Raw genomic sequence first — 18,329 nt, 5'->3', positions numbered from 1 at the left:
ATAATTTCATTTCCAAAACTGATTTTTGCCTGCACGACAATCTGTGTATTGAAATGATTCAACACTTGGTAAATTGTGTGATTTTGTGGTTTATGTTTGTTGTACTTATATTGGGTTATGTTTGATGTAGCTAAATAATATAATATCATATCTAAAGCTTAATTTTTAATCAAACTCATAAACTGAAGTGCAAAAGAAAGGGACAGAAACCACCAGTGCAAATATAGAAGTGCTAAAGAGTTGTTGCTTACACGTACTATAATTTAGCTTGAAGGGAATAAGTCTAAGGGCTCTATACATGTAAATTCAACTCGTTAAGAAGCTTAACTGACCTAATTCGGGTTTCAAATGAACCGCTCTTTAACCACTAACCTTCAATTGCCTGCCTTCATGTTATTCAGCAGGGTAAGTTATAAAATCATTTACATTAGTAAAGCACTGGGGTTAATATATTTTGCAATATGCGTTAGACGATAACCAAACGTATTAAGACAATAGAATATTGGATATGGTGTGCCTTTATATTTGTGACGTGAACCCTGTACAAGTAGCAAATTTTTTCTATTTTAAATTTAACCTTTCATTCGTACGTGTATCTAAAATAATTCTGAACATTATGTAGTCAAAGAATAATAAACATTACTGTCTAGTATGTTTTATTAATTTACCATGAAGCAAAACAAATATGAACACGATATTTATTGCTTTAGTTCTAAAAATGAGGCGGTAAGCTTTTATCTGCTCTCTTTAGGCACCGCGCAAAAGGAATCGTCTGCCCGTGCTAACGATTGTCATATTTAGGGAAGAGTTAAGGGGGTCATGGTTCGTGGAGCACGACCAAAATGAGTATGACGTTGCCGAGGGTTTATTCAATAGCGATTTATTGCGCAGCCTTTGAACAACACCTTTATTCAACAACTTCATTTTTACACTTTTGTTGGAATAGATTGGTTTTATTGTCGGCAAACCCTTGTGCTGTCGGAAACTGTGCATAATTAGGGTAATATACTTGTTCAAAAGATTATTCATAAACTTGTTTGTTGTCACTGAAAAAAATGATACACACTTTTAGTGGCATTTGTACTGTTCTAGTGAAATGGAAAGAAAACAATCCGTACGGATTTTAAATATAGGTGTTCAAAATCCAATTTATTACCATTATGTAATGTTAAAGTTCAACCACAATGTCTTATGTTCACGTGTATTATAGTACCTTTAGTCAGAGGGAATTACCGTCAAATTTAGACTGCATAATTGGCCACAATAAGACAACGTTAACCACGAACATGTTAAATTAATAAGGGGTCCACAAACAGGTAAAGTACAAGTTATTTAAACTTTGAGAAACAATTCTGGATAACATGGATAAGGACGAACACTTTGGTGGCTGTATTATTCCTCAATTAACACACATTTATTTTCAACTCATTATATCACAGAATAATAATGCATGATGGTCTCTTTCTTAAGAAACATATCTCAGAAAAACACCGGATGGAAAACAATGCCAATCTCAGATCAGAATGCTAGCATCATTGAAATATATTATTAGAATATCATTTAAAATGAACAACTCCTGACAAATCGAGGAGACAGTGTCCAAAACTGTATTATTAGAATATCATTTCAAATGAACAATTCCTGACAAACCGAGGAGACAGTGTCCAAAACTGTATTATTAGAATATCATTTCAAATGAACAACTCCTGACAAACCGAGGAGACAGTGTCCAAAACTGTATTATTAGAATATCATTTCAAATGAACAACTCCTGACAAACCGAGGAGACACTCGTGAGTGTTCAAAACTATATCATTAGAATATCATTTCAAATGAACAACTCCTGACAAACCGAGGAGACAGTGTCCAAAACTGTATTATTAGAATATCATTTCAAATGAACAACTCCTGACAAACCGAGGAGACAGTGTCCAAAACTGTATTATTAGAATATCATTTAAAATGAACAACTCCTGACAAATCGAGGAGACACTCGTGAGTGTCCAAAACTATATCATTAGAATATCATTTCAAATGAACAACTCCTGACAAACCGAGGAGACAGTGTCCAAAACTGTATTATTAGAATATCATTTCAAATGAACAACTCCTGACAAATCGAGGAGACAGTGTCCAAAACTGTATTATTAGAATATCATTTCAAATGAACAACTCCTGACAAACCGAGGAGACAGTGTCCAAAACTGTATTATTAGAATATCATTTCAAATGAACAACTCCTGACAAACCGAGGAGACAGTGTCCAAAACTGTATTATTAGAATATCATTTCAAATGAACAACTCCTGACAAACCGAGGAGACAGTGTCCAAAACTGTATTATTAGAATATCATTTAAAATGAACAACTCCTGACAAATCGAGGAGACACACGTGAATGTTCAAAACTGTACAGGTATTACGTAAGAACAACTCTAAGCACATCGTACATGTCTTAGCTTCAAAATTGCATCTTTACAACATTTTAGTAGCACATTATGTTGTTAATGTTAGAACTACTCAGAGAAGACAGCAATAAAAATAAATAAATAAATAAATAAATAAATAAATAAATAAATAAATAAATAAATAAATAAATAAATAAATTAATTAATTAATTAATTAATTAATTAATTAATTAATAGATAAATAAATTAATAAATAAATAAATTAATTAATTAATTAATTAATTAATTAATTAATTAATTAATTAATTAATTAATTAATTAATTAATAAATAAATAAATGCTATTTCATGTCCGAAAAACACACTGGAGAATTATTATATACATCTGATTGGTATTCAACCGCGTAAAATATTACGCTTTTCTAGCGTTGTGAAAACTAATTTGTTCTTTAAATTGTGTGCAGATGTCCGATTGACTACGAAATCACTAATTATTTTCTTTTGTCATAATTGTAAGATACCAAGCTTTGGGAGTTGTTAACACACACATATATAGGAGGCCCTACACAAATGCCTTGGTAACCCACCCTTTCATTAAAACCAGAAACTTGACTTAAGTGGCTGTGAGCATGGTAAGCATTTGTCACATTGAAATGATTTGTAAAAATATAATCGTTTGTATAAAACGACATGTATTAATAGTAGACAATCTTTTAATACGCCCTACCGTAAGTATATCACCGTAAAGTTACGTGTAGTTTGAACCCGACGTAACTATACCAGAGTTTTCCGTAATTGGAATCGTTATTAACTCGTCGTAACATACAATGAGTTTTAGGTACAATACATTTAGGTAAATGGAATTCGCAATGCTTGCGCAAAGAACATTTCTACATATCAATGTAGCATCTTGATCACATCATTGTACTACGAACTAATGTCCTTTATACCATATATACATATTGTTGTCACTATTTTTACTTTGAGAAACTTTTCTTAAAGAATGAACACCAGAGTGGGTGTTAATCACCTGTCGATATAATCAATTGCACTGCACATATAGCATCACTAGCATTTTGTATACCATTCTAGTTAAAAATGAAACAAACTAGAAATCAGAAATGCAAAAACATCAAAAATATCAATTGGGAAACATCAGTGTAGGAAAGCAATAGATATGTAACTTGGAATACACCTGTGACCTTGAGCAGCGTTCTGTGTTATTTTGCTACAAACCCATCTTTGATTTATCAATCAATTTATACAGTTTTTAGTGGCATTCGTACTGTTCTAGTGAATAATTGTAATGAAAACAAGCCGTACGGCTTTTAAATATAGGTGTTAAAAATCCAATTCATTACCATTATGTAATGTTAAAAGTTCATCCCAGCTGTCTTATGCTCACTTGTATTATACTTGTAGCTTTAGTCAGAGGGAATAACCGTCAAATTCAGATTGAATAATTGGCCACAATAAGACAATGTTAACCACGAACATGTTAAATTAATAAGGGGTCCATAAACAGGTAAAGTACACGTTATTTCAACTTCTTGTTAACAGGGATAAGAACGAACACGGGTGGCTGTATTACTCGCCAATTAATACACATTTGCATCATTATAGTATTGTTAGTTTTATTTTGAGCTCATTATATCATAGAATAATGATGGTCCTCTTTCTTAATAAACAGATAAACATATCTCAAATACAAAAACACCCGTATGGAAAACAACTGTACCACCTGTTTCGGAGCAGAATTTCAGCATCATTTTAAATATATTATTTGAATATCATTCAAAATGAACAACTCCTGCCAAACCGAGGAGACACTCGTGATTAGCCAAAACTGTATATTACGTAAGAACAACTCTAAGCACATCGTACATGTCTTAGCTACAAAATACCATCTTTACAACATTTTTGTTAATGTTAGCACTACTGAGAGGAGACACAAATAAATAAATAAATAAATAAATAAATAAATAAATAAATAAATGAATGAATGAATGAATGAATGAATGAATGAATGAATGAATGAATAAATAAATAAATAAATAAATAAATAAATAAATAAATAAATAAATAAATAAATACGAGTCAAACCTGTGGAACGAAAGTTGTAACTCTGAGTTTCACGCTAATGTGATCATCATTCATCAGACAACTCAGTTCAGGCTTAGTTGTCTGATGATTGCATTAGGGTGGAACTCCAAGTTACAACTTTCGTACCACAAGTTCTACACGTATTACTAGATCTGCTTTAATGCACTGAGCACTCTGCATGAAGATAGTCATCTTTCTCCAAGTAAATAAATAAATACCAATTTTAAATAAATTTAAAAATATATAAATAAATAAATAAATAAATAATTAAATAAATAAATAAATAAATAAATAAATAAATAAATAAATAAATAAATAAATAAATAAATAAATAAATAAATAAATAAATAAATAAATAAATATTTGTTCTCCTTGTTATTATGTGTGGACTTGATTATGTTTTTGACACCAGTCCGATGATTGCTAGCAAACTGCTGGCATGAAACTGACAGTAACTGGAATGTAAATACAACTCTGCCTTTTGGATAATACAATAAATAAATAAATAAATAAATAAATAAATAAATAAATAAATAAATAAATAAATAAATAAATAAATAAATAAATAAATAAACAAATCAATCAATAAATCAATAAATAAATAAATAAATAAATAAATAAATAAATAAATAAATAAATAAATAAATAAATAAATAAATAAATAAATAAATAAATAAATAAATGTGATCTCATGTCAGAAAAACACACTGGAGTGTGTCATGAACATCGAAGTTGGTGTTCACCCATGTAAAATATTCCGCTTTTCTAGCGCTGTAAAAACTAAACTGGTTTTTTTTTAATTGTAGCATACCAACATGCAGATGTCGGATTTAGTGGACTACGAAATTGCTAATTATTTTCTTTTGTCATATTTGTAAGATATCAAGCCTTTTAAGTTGTAAATATATACATATAGAGGGATCTACACAAATACTTTTGTAACCCGCCATTTCATAAAGATCATATAAACTTGACTAAACTGACTGTGAGCATTGTAAGTATTTGTCACATTGATATGATTTGTAAAAAAATATAAATCGTTTAAAGACATGTATAGTGGGTAATCTTTTAACACATCCTACAGTAAGTATATCACCGTAAAGTTACGTGTGAACCCGACGTAACTATACCACGTTTTCCCGTAATAGGATATGTTCGAATCGTTTATGAACTCGTCATAACATAAAATGAGTTTGAGGTACACTACATTAACGTAAATGAAATTCGAAATGCTTGCGCAAAGAACATTTCTATCAGTTGTTATATATCACATCATTTACTACGAACTTTGCCATATACATATTGTTGACACTATTTTTACTTTGAGCATTGTTAAGGAAAAATTGCTCAAACAATCATGAACACCAGAGTGGGTGTTGATAACCTATCGATATAATCAATTGGAACATAAAGTATCAGTAGCATCTTGTACCATTCTTGTTAAAAATGAAAGAAACTAAGGCAAAATAATGAACGTCAAAAATACCGATTGGGAAACATCACTTGAGGTGAATAATGGACATGTAACTTGGAACACACCTGTGACCTTGAGCAGCGTTCTGTCTTATGTCTGTTGCAAACCCATCTTTGATTTACCAATCAATAATTGAGATGCAGATGTAGAGATTTTGCATAAGAAGAGTACATAAATGATGATAAAGATCAACTATTTAATAGTTTTATAAACAAATGTAACGTCCAAGCAACAAGTTATCACACAATTACATCATGAAGTTATTGCGAGCAAAGAGCACAAGTTTCAGTCCTTAATATGAGAAATCCAAGTTTCCCACGCCAGGAGTACTATGGGAAACTTTCATTAGATTATTAATGTGAATGGTTAGTGCGAAATTGAGGAGATTTGGGGATATTGTGTAATTTTCGATTGACAACAATTTTGTTGAATATCTAATAATCTATTATAAGTATAAACACTATTTGATTCTTGATTATAGATGGGGGAGACAGATACATATAAGTTTGAATACATCCAATTTGTTTAATAAACGAAAAAAGGAGCGAACAAAATCGTTGTTGACAAAAAAATTTAAAAACAGAGTGTTAAACGCAAAATAAATATGTTTCCATCATTGGACTGTATAAATGATGTTTGGTGTTACCATTTCTGATAAAATTTACAACAACTTTACTATTCTTTGAGTAATAATTAGTGATAAAATAATAAAATAATATGTTGATTTATACAAGCAAACATCTTAACCAGTAGTAGAATAGCATATATCTCAATAATCATTGATGACCAGCTTTATAGATCGTATATCGCAACATATACTATTTGTTCAAACGTCAGAACCAATCACAGCCTAGATCAGATAACATTGTATCAAATGAAATAAAACATCTGCAAAGTGGCAATTAGTTATCATTCGCCGCCGACTGTGTTGTGAGCAACTACCGCGTTATGAAGACAGAATTCATTAGAAATACACCAATGCTGATAGTTTAAACAAAGACAAAACAGAGAAAAAAAGTGCAGCCACAAGTGTGAAGTAATACTCTTTGAAAGTCAAATAAATGATTTGCGAATGCTCCGAGGGTAGATATCAAAGCCGATAAGTTCAATAAGTTATGTTTAATGAGTTGCTTTGATTTCCTCTCTCTAAATTGTATCATGTTTAATACTTCTCAGCCTAAGACGTAATGAAAGTACAAGTTGATTGGAGTTGATGAAGTACTCGCTCATTGAAGCTTCATAAATTTGAAGTTAACACATGGTTAAGACTAAAATGATAATGAATAAATAAATATGGCTTTGTTAAGAATATGATGAAATTTAACTTTGGCCTTCAGGTGTGTCAATAATGCTTTATTTACTGGCTTAACAAAAAGGATAGTGATCTGAGTAAAACGAATTGTATACTCCCAGAAAAGGAGTTCTAAAATTGTATCCTCTAAAATTATGGAATTTTCAACGTTTCTGTAAGGAACCAAAAAGGACCTGTAAAGGCCGTTCTGCAAAGCGTTAAATAACACTTTAAGAACCTATATCTTGTGAGTTCCACATAGAGGACAACATGGTTCTTTAAGGCCTTTTAGAACCTTTATTTCAGAGAAAGAATTTCATATTTTATTCTATATACATCATGTACATTGAGTACTTAAGACATGTAAGATGATAATTTCTTCCGCCCTACCATCTATATGAAAACTGTTACTGTTATCTTTTTCCAATGTTTGTCTATCTGTTTAACATGTTTGATTCAAGCTTAGACTGTTGGTTGAAATCACCTTTGAAATGTTTGATTGAACTAGGAGTAATTATCTGAAAGGATACGTTTAAAAGACAGTTTAACAAATAAACATCTACCAAAAAGTAATTACCCCCTTAAATTAGGGGTTCATTCATATATTTTCATGACTAAACGATTGTTTATGCCCGAGGGCTTTAGCCCGAGGGCATAAACAGCGTTTAGTCATGAAAATATATGAATGAACCCCGTTCATACATACGCAACATTCTGCTTGCTGTTATTTCCCTCCAAAACTAAAAATACCATCATTTTAAACTAAAACTACCAGTTCCTTATCATTTTTAACAGTTTCTCCATCGCTAATTGTAAGAAAACGTTTTCTTGCTCAGTCCATCTTGCTTGGACGCGCGCGAACATTGCGTACATCACTCGCGCTTTGCGTAAATAGCTCGCGAACATAGACGCGTAATATCCTACTCGCGAGCGTCCATCAGTTCTCGCGCGGCTTGTTTATGACCGGAACGCCGGGCATAAACGTTGTTTATGCCCGCCTATCGACCAATCACGCATGCTGTTATATAGCGAGTATGTGTGAATGAATGCTCATTATTCTGAAACGATTAATTGTATATAATACCTGATGTGGGATATCCATATCCATTCGAAGCAGAATTTATTTCTGCGCATTATGACACCTCACAAGTAATTATCCCCATTAATGAATGACCATCATTCCAATGATCGTATGCAAAATGTGGGATATGCATAACCATTCGAAGCAGAATTTATTTCTGCGCATTATGATACCTCATTTGTTGGAATGGTCCCAATATTGATGTCGCAGCGTACATTTAAATGAAAGTAACCCAAGATTTGAAAGTTACAGCAAAATCCTATTGTGTCCATGTATGGAAATGTTTTCAGCTCTCGTTGGATTAGTATTCTTGTTTCGTGAGGCGGTCAAAACATGTGATAATCAATATAAAAATCATTATTCACATCAGTGGTCATTGGGACCAAGAAGATCCAAAGGAGCGGAAGACCAAGGGTTACATCTGTTCCTCCCAATCAGGAAATTTTGTACCACTGAAAGGACAAGATGCAATTGTAGGCCATTTAGGACTTTGTTGGTCAGAACAAATATTGAAATCTTAATGTTACAAATCGACATTACGTGAATTATGATTACTGATGTGAATAATGACAATTGTTATTAATTATCACATGTTTTGATCCCCATCCAAGAGCATGAAACAAAACGGATTATCTGATGAATGCTGAACAGATTTTCTTTAATGGATGCTGAATACAAGGCAATAAAAATTTACTGTAACTTTCAAATCTGGGGTTACCTTCATTTAAATGTACGATGCGACAACAATATTGGTACCATTGCAACAAGTGAGATGTCAAAATGCGCAGAAATAAATTCTGCTTCGAATGGATATGCATATCCCACATTTTGCATACGATCATTTGAATGATGGTCAATCATTAATGTGGGTATACTTTTAGGTAGATGTTTAGAGCATCACTGTCACCACCAACAATTTTATTCAAAATCCATTCTATTAGTAACTGTTGTTTGATAACATGTTACATTGCAATTTATACCATGTATTTATACAACACTGTAGCACTGATGTTTCTTATCTTCATCTTGTGGCACAGGTAAGGTGTACATGGCAAGGAAAAGACACAAGACACGCACTCCCACATTAGATGTTTACATAACAATGCAATCTTCATAACAAACTCGTGCATTCATGCATATCAAAACAATGTAATATGATGATAAATTAAACAATCAATACCCATGTTAGTTTTCATATTTTTATAATCTGTCAAATTGTCACGTATATTGACATATCAGATTATACAGTGTTGTCGCATTATCAAAACACTATCTGTATTTGTACACTCGTTTAAATGATGGCATAACATGATTTTAACAAGCGTGTTTAATTTCAGTTGTATTTCGTTAACTTCTATTCAGATATCACACAACACTTGACTTTGTTCATGTACTTGGTCCATTTTTTTTATTTCGGCAAAAGAGCATGGCAATGTCAACTAATTTTCCTTTTAAGTATGCCGAAATCGTCCTTTCTACTCATTGCATTTCTACTGTGTTGATTTCAACCGCAAAATTAAAGTTAAATGGTTGATACGGATTAGAAGTGATCAGAAGGTAAATGCCCTGCTACCATTTTCTATGGATCTTTTCAACAACAAGAAAAAAGTCCACTTTGTGGTTTATTTACTGCTTTGAATCACTCCGTTGCTAACTGGAAAAAAAGTTTTGATTTAGTCGCTTACAGACTATTGGTGGTTCTCGCCTTGTCAATGCATTGCACTTTCCGGCAATCACACACACACAAAAACACATGCAAGGTCCAGCAAGTTCATACAATACCCGTTCAACTTCTGTGACTAAGTGTTTGGAGTGTAAAGCAATTCCGACTTTTTTTGTGTTCTTACTTATTTACAAAGACGATTCAAAAACCCATGTACTATACTTTGTCGGGACATTTTACTCTATAGTTTGAAGTTTTTTTGGTTTAGTGTCCTAAAGAACGCCAGTAAGCCATGAGAGAGAGAAACAATTGAGCAATAGCAAGTTTGCATGGTGCGGTATCACTTTGCTCTAGCGCAGTGAGAAGCAAATACTTCTCATGCATCGCGGACAAGGTACTTCAGATGTAGATGTCAGCTCGTTGACAAGTAGCCACTCAACCAACTGATGACTTCAGAGATTTTGTCCATTAAAGTGCTATTCAATTGTCTTAAGGTGGTTAGTGGTTGTTATAACGGAAGACTGCACTCAATATAAACCACAGCAGTATCTTGGATGAAGTGTCCTTGATGGCTATCTATCCATACCCAGAGAACAATATCATTTACAATTGATTTACAAATTGTTTTTGTTGCTCTTTTTAGTGGTCAGTAAAAATTGATTGACTTTTTGTTTAAACTGGGTATGAAATTATAATTAAATGACGGAAACTAATTGTACGCATTGTGCGTCAAAATAGATAATTGCACAAAGTTTTATTATATATTCATTGGAAATTAATCGAATTGTTAAGCATCACTTTAAAATGATACCGCGAAACTAAACTAAATGTCATCATTGACTATGCACCTGAAGATCTTGTGACTATTGGATATTCAAATTGACTGTTTCTGCTTGTATTGTCGTTGACGTTTCATTGTATTATTTGAATTTATTTCAATATGTTTATTCAACTTATCAATACTTAATGTATTTGTACAAACTACAAATACATTAACCATGTTAGCTATAAATTAATTATATAATACCAGCTCATTCATGTCATTGTTGGTTTATGCTAAAACAACTGGTTGAAAAGGTACACAATATACCAAAATTATGTATCTATAAACAGATTATATATATTCTATCGTTATTCTAGTGGTACATACAGGTTACAATGGACCCTTCACAATGCCCGCACGCGTACGCAAAATAAGAACGCTTTGTATATGTACAAAGTAAGGAATGTTATCTGATCATCGCTTATCTGCATTAGGTGTATCTGCGTGTAGTATACACATAGCCTTACCTATCCATGAAAACGCATACTGATAACATATATGCTTGAGCTCGTTAAAGGTCCATTCAATGATCCCAGCGTGTAACAAAACTTAATTGTTTGATAAATTGTCTAGACTAAAAGTGAAGGATAAGTCATTCAAATTGTCATTTGGTATTTTTGAAATGAAAAACTTTGCAAATTTGTCAAATACATTTAACTAATTTCTCTGAGAAATTACAGATTCGTGTAAAATGTCTTCTATTGTGAAGTATTGTCTTTAATACATGGCTATCAGCCTAACCACTAGCACATCTATGACAGTAACAAAGGTGCCAAACCTGAATTTTGATCCTCCCGATGAGCAAATCACCGAATGGGCCTTTTAGAAGCAACATAAGCAATATTGTCCAAAAGTACGTGTTTTATACACCATGTTTACTATCAATAAGCCCATAATAGTTTTACACATAGTAAATTATCAACACTAATCTTCAAAGATTTATCAACCCCAATTATAATGATTTATTATAAATCTATCTTTAGGAAACATCAAAAAACAAAAAACTATAAGAACAAGCACTTGAATGTAAATTAAATATTGTAAAACATGAAACAATACCTAAAAATTGAATCTAAAGGCATAATTTTGATGAAGTAAATACCATCTTGAGATAGTTGGTGTCGTATGGTTGTTGTGCTCCGGTTTTGGATTTTATGACCCATTTTGTAATAACCATTATCTGACAAACGTCTTTGTGTCTCTGTAAAATATGGAACACGGTTCTGGTGTAAATGATTATGGTTTACCAGTAATAATTAGCAGTGCATAAATAAAATACATCTTGTTGCGATCCATGCAATCAATCTTGATAATAAAACCTGTAAAGGTCTCACACAAACCATCTACTTGTTCATCTTTACAGTGTTGCAAAAGTATCAGTATACATCAAAAGTTTGGTTTCAACAATTCCACGTATACTGCCTAAATAATGGCACCATTTATCCGACACAGTAGACGAACCCCGCTAAATTTTGATTAGAACTACAAAAAGGTATTTTTACTTTACCAGCATGACAATACCTATTCAACAATTTATACATCGAATTATTTTTGTCAAATAAATTGACATCATATTAACTTGTTACACTAATATTCAGTCAGTGAACAGCCATTGCACTTTAAAGGCCACTATTTTGTACGTTTCAGGAACTTTAATTTGTTGTACTAAAGTTGCTGAACGTATAACAACTGTGTAAATTATTGACAGCTTTAGTACACAATAGCATAGTCTTCCAAATAGGAACAATATCATATACAGTGATATTCAATCATAATATTGCCAAACAATAGCCGTGGTCTTTGTTTACCAATCAACCAACTTACCCTTATATCGGTATGCGTCATCTGCCTAAAGAAGCGATACAAAGCTTAGAAAAAGTACAATGGCCATAAGAATGCAAGGAACATTTTGTGAGAAGAAAAAGCAGCGCTACTTAACCTGAACCACTCCACTTGAATATTGCTCTAATTTGCTTTAATATCTTACAGTAAATCAGCGAACACAATCGCTCAAGAAATGTGTTTTTTGTGTGTGTTTTTTTAGATGCCATCCCAATTATTGTACAGCCGTGTGGATAAGGCGGACCATATCCGTGCCGGACGTAAAATTATGCTCTATAACGATCCTCCTTTTTGGTTACTTTGGTTACGTAGTAGCATGTTCTCCGGTTTCATTGTATTCTTATCACAAATTGCTTATCACAAATATCTTTTGCTTGGTATCTGTTTTGTTCCTCAGCAGATAGCAAATATGATTGTTTCTCTCCAGCAGTAAAACAAAGGATGTGATGTTCAAAAAAATGACGCTAAAATGATGATCAGAACACTTCAGAATCGTATTTATTTTAACTTCAGTCCAAATGAAAAGTAAATTCACCCATAATGTGTATATTCAGTCCAAATAATGAGCAGAGCAATCATAAAGTCATTAGGGTAATTATTCAATAAACCACCTGTTTCGTCTATTTCGTTGATTAGAGAAAAAAATGATAAACATTTTGTTGTTCGCAGCAAGCTCAGCGTACTTATGGAAACCAAACAATATCCATATTAAAACAATAGACTATATATCTCATCGTAGCTCGCAATGAGACATCGCTTAACATGGCAATGTACACTCACCCAATATTAGCTATAAGTCCCACCTGTTATTATTAACTTTTGATATTGTCTGTGCTTCATTTGTCAGTATAATAGCCTTGATGAATCCATCTTAATTTCACAAATATCACAGTGACTCCTATAAAGAGCTCTTCTAGTATGCATCGAGCTTTCAAAATGATGAAGTATTATCCTCTTTCTTTATAGTCAATCGGAAACAAAATGCCGAAACGGAAACATTGTCAGATAATTTATTATATATAAGTAGAATATGCAAGGATTGGGTGTTTTGGAGAATTTGACTGAAATTATTAAAACAAAAGATGATACTGATGAATAATTAATTAAGAATAATTAGATAGATTCAAAGATAACCCAATATTCATCGTTGGTGTAAGCAATTGCAACTAATAAAACGATTATTTTAAGTGGAAAATCATTTTGCTCTCGCAACTAAGTTGGATTGGAGGGAATAGTTTCCGTTGATTTCCAAAAGTTGGCGCGTTAAAAGACTCATCCGAATATTGCATCGATGCGTTAAGCATCCACCCTTACCAAACCGATCCAAATTATGGCTTTCGTTTCAATCAATCAATAATTTTGATGTTGATTTATCGCTTTTTACTTCTACATAATATTTTTCTTACCTGTTTTTTCGCGTGGCTAGCTGGCGATTTAGCTTCAATTTGATTGCCAGGGTATCACACTAAAGCAAATGAAAACTTGACTTGCGGCTTTCCTATATGCTCATTCATGCGCTCGATATATTTAGAGTTTTGTCTCTTCCAAATATCTTCTAGTTAAATATAACCATGGCGTTGTTTCGAGGGGCAGTGTAATCAAGCCGAATTAATTGACAGAGACACCCATTTGGTGATCTAAAGTCTTTGGTCCAACAAAAGCGAAGAGCTTAAAATCGCATCAGCGTGATCAGGAAAATAGCCGTGCTGCTTCGTGCTGCCGCTTCATTGGTCATCAATGTAAAATGCCTAGAGTACATCCACAACACACGAGTGCGGAGATAACTGTCCTTGGCTGCCGATACGACGAACCTATCAGAGGAAAAGCACGCGAAGGAATCGTCTAATCGAAAGCATGCCGACAAACTGGTGATGTTATAGAGGGCTCAGCAAACGCCAGCTGCCAGTTTGATTGCCAACAACATGAAATTCGTAAACTAGTAACTGGTTTCAGTACTGTGCTAATACGCTCAGGCTAATAACAGCTTAAGAACCCTTTTATCATATCCTTAATTCTCTGACCGAAGACGAACAAATTTTACTTTGACTATTCCGCACAAAACAGCCAGCCGTCGGCAAAAAAGAAGAATCTATAAAAATATAATATGACAATGAACGAGAACAAACAGTAAACAACGTAATAATGTTTGTCACGATCGAGCCATGCGTAAGGTTGCCCTTTTTAGTGACTCCCTGACAGAGCCTCCTCGAGGCCCTTATGGGTGCATAGCTCACCATCAGATCTCAAATCGCCATCAAAGTACCCTCTAAAAGGCTACAGGGCAATTAGGACTGACCAAATTACCTTAAGCAGACAAAAGAAGCCAATGAAATAGTTCAACAAAACTTTTACTGAATTACTTGGACAAGTAAAAGTTTATGTTACGTATCGAATGTTGAAATCGATATTCATGATCATCACATGTTCCTTCTTAAAACTAAAGCTAACATAGAAATAGATATAAAAAGAAATCAATACGAATGTAATTATATTTACATTTTCTCGATGCAGGTGTTTTTCTTGAATACAAATATTTATCTCATCTTTGCATCTTAAATATAATTCTATGACAATAATAACGATCGTTTACTGATAGGTATATAAGAACCGTCCATTGGGGCTTTCAAACAGACTCAAGCATGAAGTCTACGGCCCACTAAGTATTACTAAACCACGCAAATCCGCTTTTAATTGGGACTACCATGTTGTTTTTCGACCAGAACTATAATAAGATAATCATATTTTTGAATAATTCTATCAGCAATATCTTTCAGCCAATTAATGAATTCTCTAGCGGTATCATCAGTCATTACCATTAAGTTAATAGATATCATTTTGATCTGATTTTCTTTGATTGTGCCCTATATTCATTGATATTGAAGAGCAGATAAACTTGAAATGATTCAATGGAAGGGTTTATAAATTGGGTAATCAGCGTTTCTTTCAATAAGACATTATTGATTGCTTAATGTTTGATATAATTTAAAAATATCATACAAAAATGGATAAGTGATAAAAGACTACTTTAGTTGTTACTTTAAAGCAGTTTTGACAGGTTCAGGATGGTCATACAAGCTCCTCTCGTCGAGGTCCCGGAAAATACCATGTTTAGCTTCGTTAAAAACAGACGTCATACTACGCACAGGAACCAAAATAAACATATAGCACCCTAATGGTTTATCACTGTTTGACGCAATAACTAGGTTGACTAACCTAACATCCCCAAAAATACATCTCTCCGTGGTGTGACTCATGAATAAGAATCTATATTCAACAGTGCAATTCTTCAACTAGATATATCTTACGGCCTTGATATGAACTGTTTACAAAGGTCATTATTTGATTTTTTACAACAAAAGTTTGTACAAATCGCTCAAAACGCGACATCTCACACGCGACAACAATGACAGGTATCATAAGCTCATTGTCTACAAATCCATACATTCCCCGCACGCACACCTCATATTTCGGCCCACACACATGCACAAGTTTGATATAAATTATAAGAAACGCAAGCGCAAAATCAGACAACTCGCACTCCGCGCCGATGAAAGCACATTCGCTCTCGCTATTTCGCCACCCTTATTCCACACGCACCTCTCCCCAGATCCTGCACATCACATATACAAAACACGCACACGTATCACACACACACCCTCCCCCCACCCATCCACACCACCTACCCCAAACACTCCACACAACATACAAATACACCCCAACCTACTCCAACACAAACACAAACACACCCACAAACATCAAATAAGTTAAACCATCACCCAGAGGATGATTTAAGGAAGCCCCATCATGCACTGTAAAAGTGTTATCACTAGAGTTTCAACTGCCACTTTACTTTTCAAATCCCATTGAACTCTGTGCAAAAGATGTTGTTTTAGAATTGCCCGTGTGTCATTATTACTTGGTCGATTTCAGATCTAAAGTGATGTATGCATGAAGGATATATCCCGCCTTCTGTAGATGACATAAAATGTGAAATCGACCAACCTTTTGAAGGGGTTTTTATTGTAAATATATCTGTCCAAATTCAAATTTAACCATGCACGTGTGTATGCGGTGGGCGGGCAGTGGTGTCATGTTCACTCACACAGCTGTGCTAACCGCAAGACTTGCTGGGAAGTGCTTAACTCATCCTCTGACCATCACCTAAGGTACTTGGTAGGTTACTTCACTGTTTTCCAATATCTGTGGTTACTTGGTATTGGTAACCAATGGTAACCTCCAACTATCTCCATGAAGAGGTTTAAACTAGAGGGGATGGGGCAATGACATAGCGCTGGTGATTGCACTCAAATATTGAGACAAATAAAGTTGACACACAATTGACGATGGATTCATCTATAAAATCATTGTATATAAGAATTACATGTGCACTGCTAAAACCTAGAAATGGCTCATGTCATTCCACTTGTCTTATAAGGTAATCAGTCACCCATTTTGGTAAGTGCGCTGGTCAACAAGGCACTCGGCACACTAACGAAGTGAGGTATACTGGCTGCTTTAATAAGTGAATAGCTGAATTAAAGTTAACCATTTTTATGATTGACGCTAAATTTGACATCTCTCACATATTAAGACATTCTGATCTCTCTAAACAATCGAAGGAATCATCGCTTAATGGGCTATTCCAGAAAATAGATGCACACCCCCTATAGAGGAGTTTGGATTTCCAGAAACTTTGTCCTGTCATGATTGTTGGAAATCCAGACTTTTAAAGTGTCCAAAGGCGAACAATTCCAGCAGAAAAATAGTCCAAAGTCAGAAATCCTGAATTTGAGAGCTTGTTTTAGACATTTCCGTGATTTTTCCTTTATTTCATTGGATTTCCAAGCTTTTTCAAGCGACATTGGCAACTGGAATTCCAGTCGTTTTCAGAAAGCAGATTTGGAAATCCAGACATTTCTTTGATTAAAAAGATACTCCTCTTTGGGGGGTGCATTTATTTTCTGGAATAGCCCAATATGAACTTTACATCGATGACTTGGTAAAATGTAAATACATTGTATTTACGGGGTATTTCATCAAATAATCGGGAAAATATATATATTTTAAAGAATCTAGGGCAGCAGTTCACCAAGAGTAATGCTATAGCTTTAGTTGTACCTGAAATATTATAAAGCAAAATATTAACATGAATTTGTTACAGTGATACTAAGCCAATTATAGGAGTGTCTAAACCAATAAGGAAATCAGTCTAATTAAGAATACAGCGATGATTGACACCACGTTTGCGCACATATTCCTAATATGTTTGTTCTTGGTTAATGACACAGCTAAAGTAAAACCAAGTTTTATTTACCACGTGCCTCAAGTTACATCCCTGTGCACATTTGATATGGAAGGCATCTATATTGGGACTGCCTGCCCAAAATATAAACAGACATTGAAATCTTAATTATTATGTATACCTGAATACTGCTATACCTCTTTTCCATGTAACACTACATGTCAGTTGCCAAAACAATAATAGTACCAGTTATGTTTTACCCCTGTATTCATTGTCTTATATTGACAGATATGCCATTATTAGAACCAGCAGCCAATAGCTGCATCTTTTAGCTCGGATTTACAACCTCGTTCCTTGAAATCGTAAAGACACGATGATACAAAACCCCAAGGAAGATGCAAATTC

General features: G+C 33.6%; 1 protein-coding gene across 1 annotated transcript in view; it reads right to left on the bottom strand.

Annotated features, from left to right (window-relative positions):
* The window catches only part of LOC140159319 (GATA-binding factor 2-like), a 62,671-nt gene extending 48,190 nt beyond the window's left edge, over positions 1-14,481 (bottom strand). Inside the window, exon 1 of the mRNA XM_072182755.1 lies at positions 14,089-14,481. The gene's annotated coding sequence lies outside the window, so the exon portion shown is untranslated. The remainder of the gene's footprint in view (positions 1-14,088) is intronic.
* Positions 14,482-18,329: the final 3,848 nt, after the last annotated feature.

The sequence above is a fragment of the Amphiura filiformis genome, chromosome 8 (assembly GCF_039555335.1).
Source record: "Amphiura filiformis chromosome 8, Afil_fr2py, whole genome shotgun sequence".
Classification (NCBI taxonomy): Eukaryota; Metazoa; Echinodermata; class Ophiuroidea; order Amphilepidida; family Amphiuridae; genus Amphiura; species Amphiura filiformis.
Note: the sequence above shows the minus strand (reverse complement) of the source record. Positions and strands in the feature narration are given on the sequence as shown.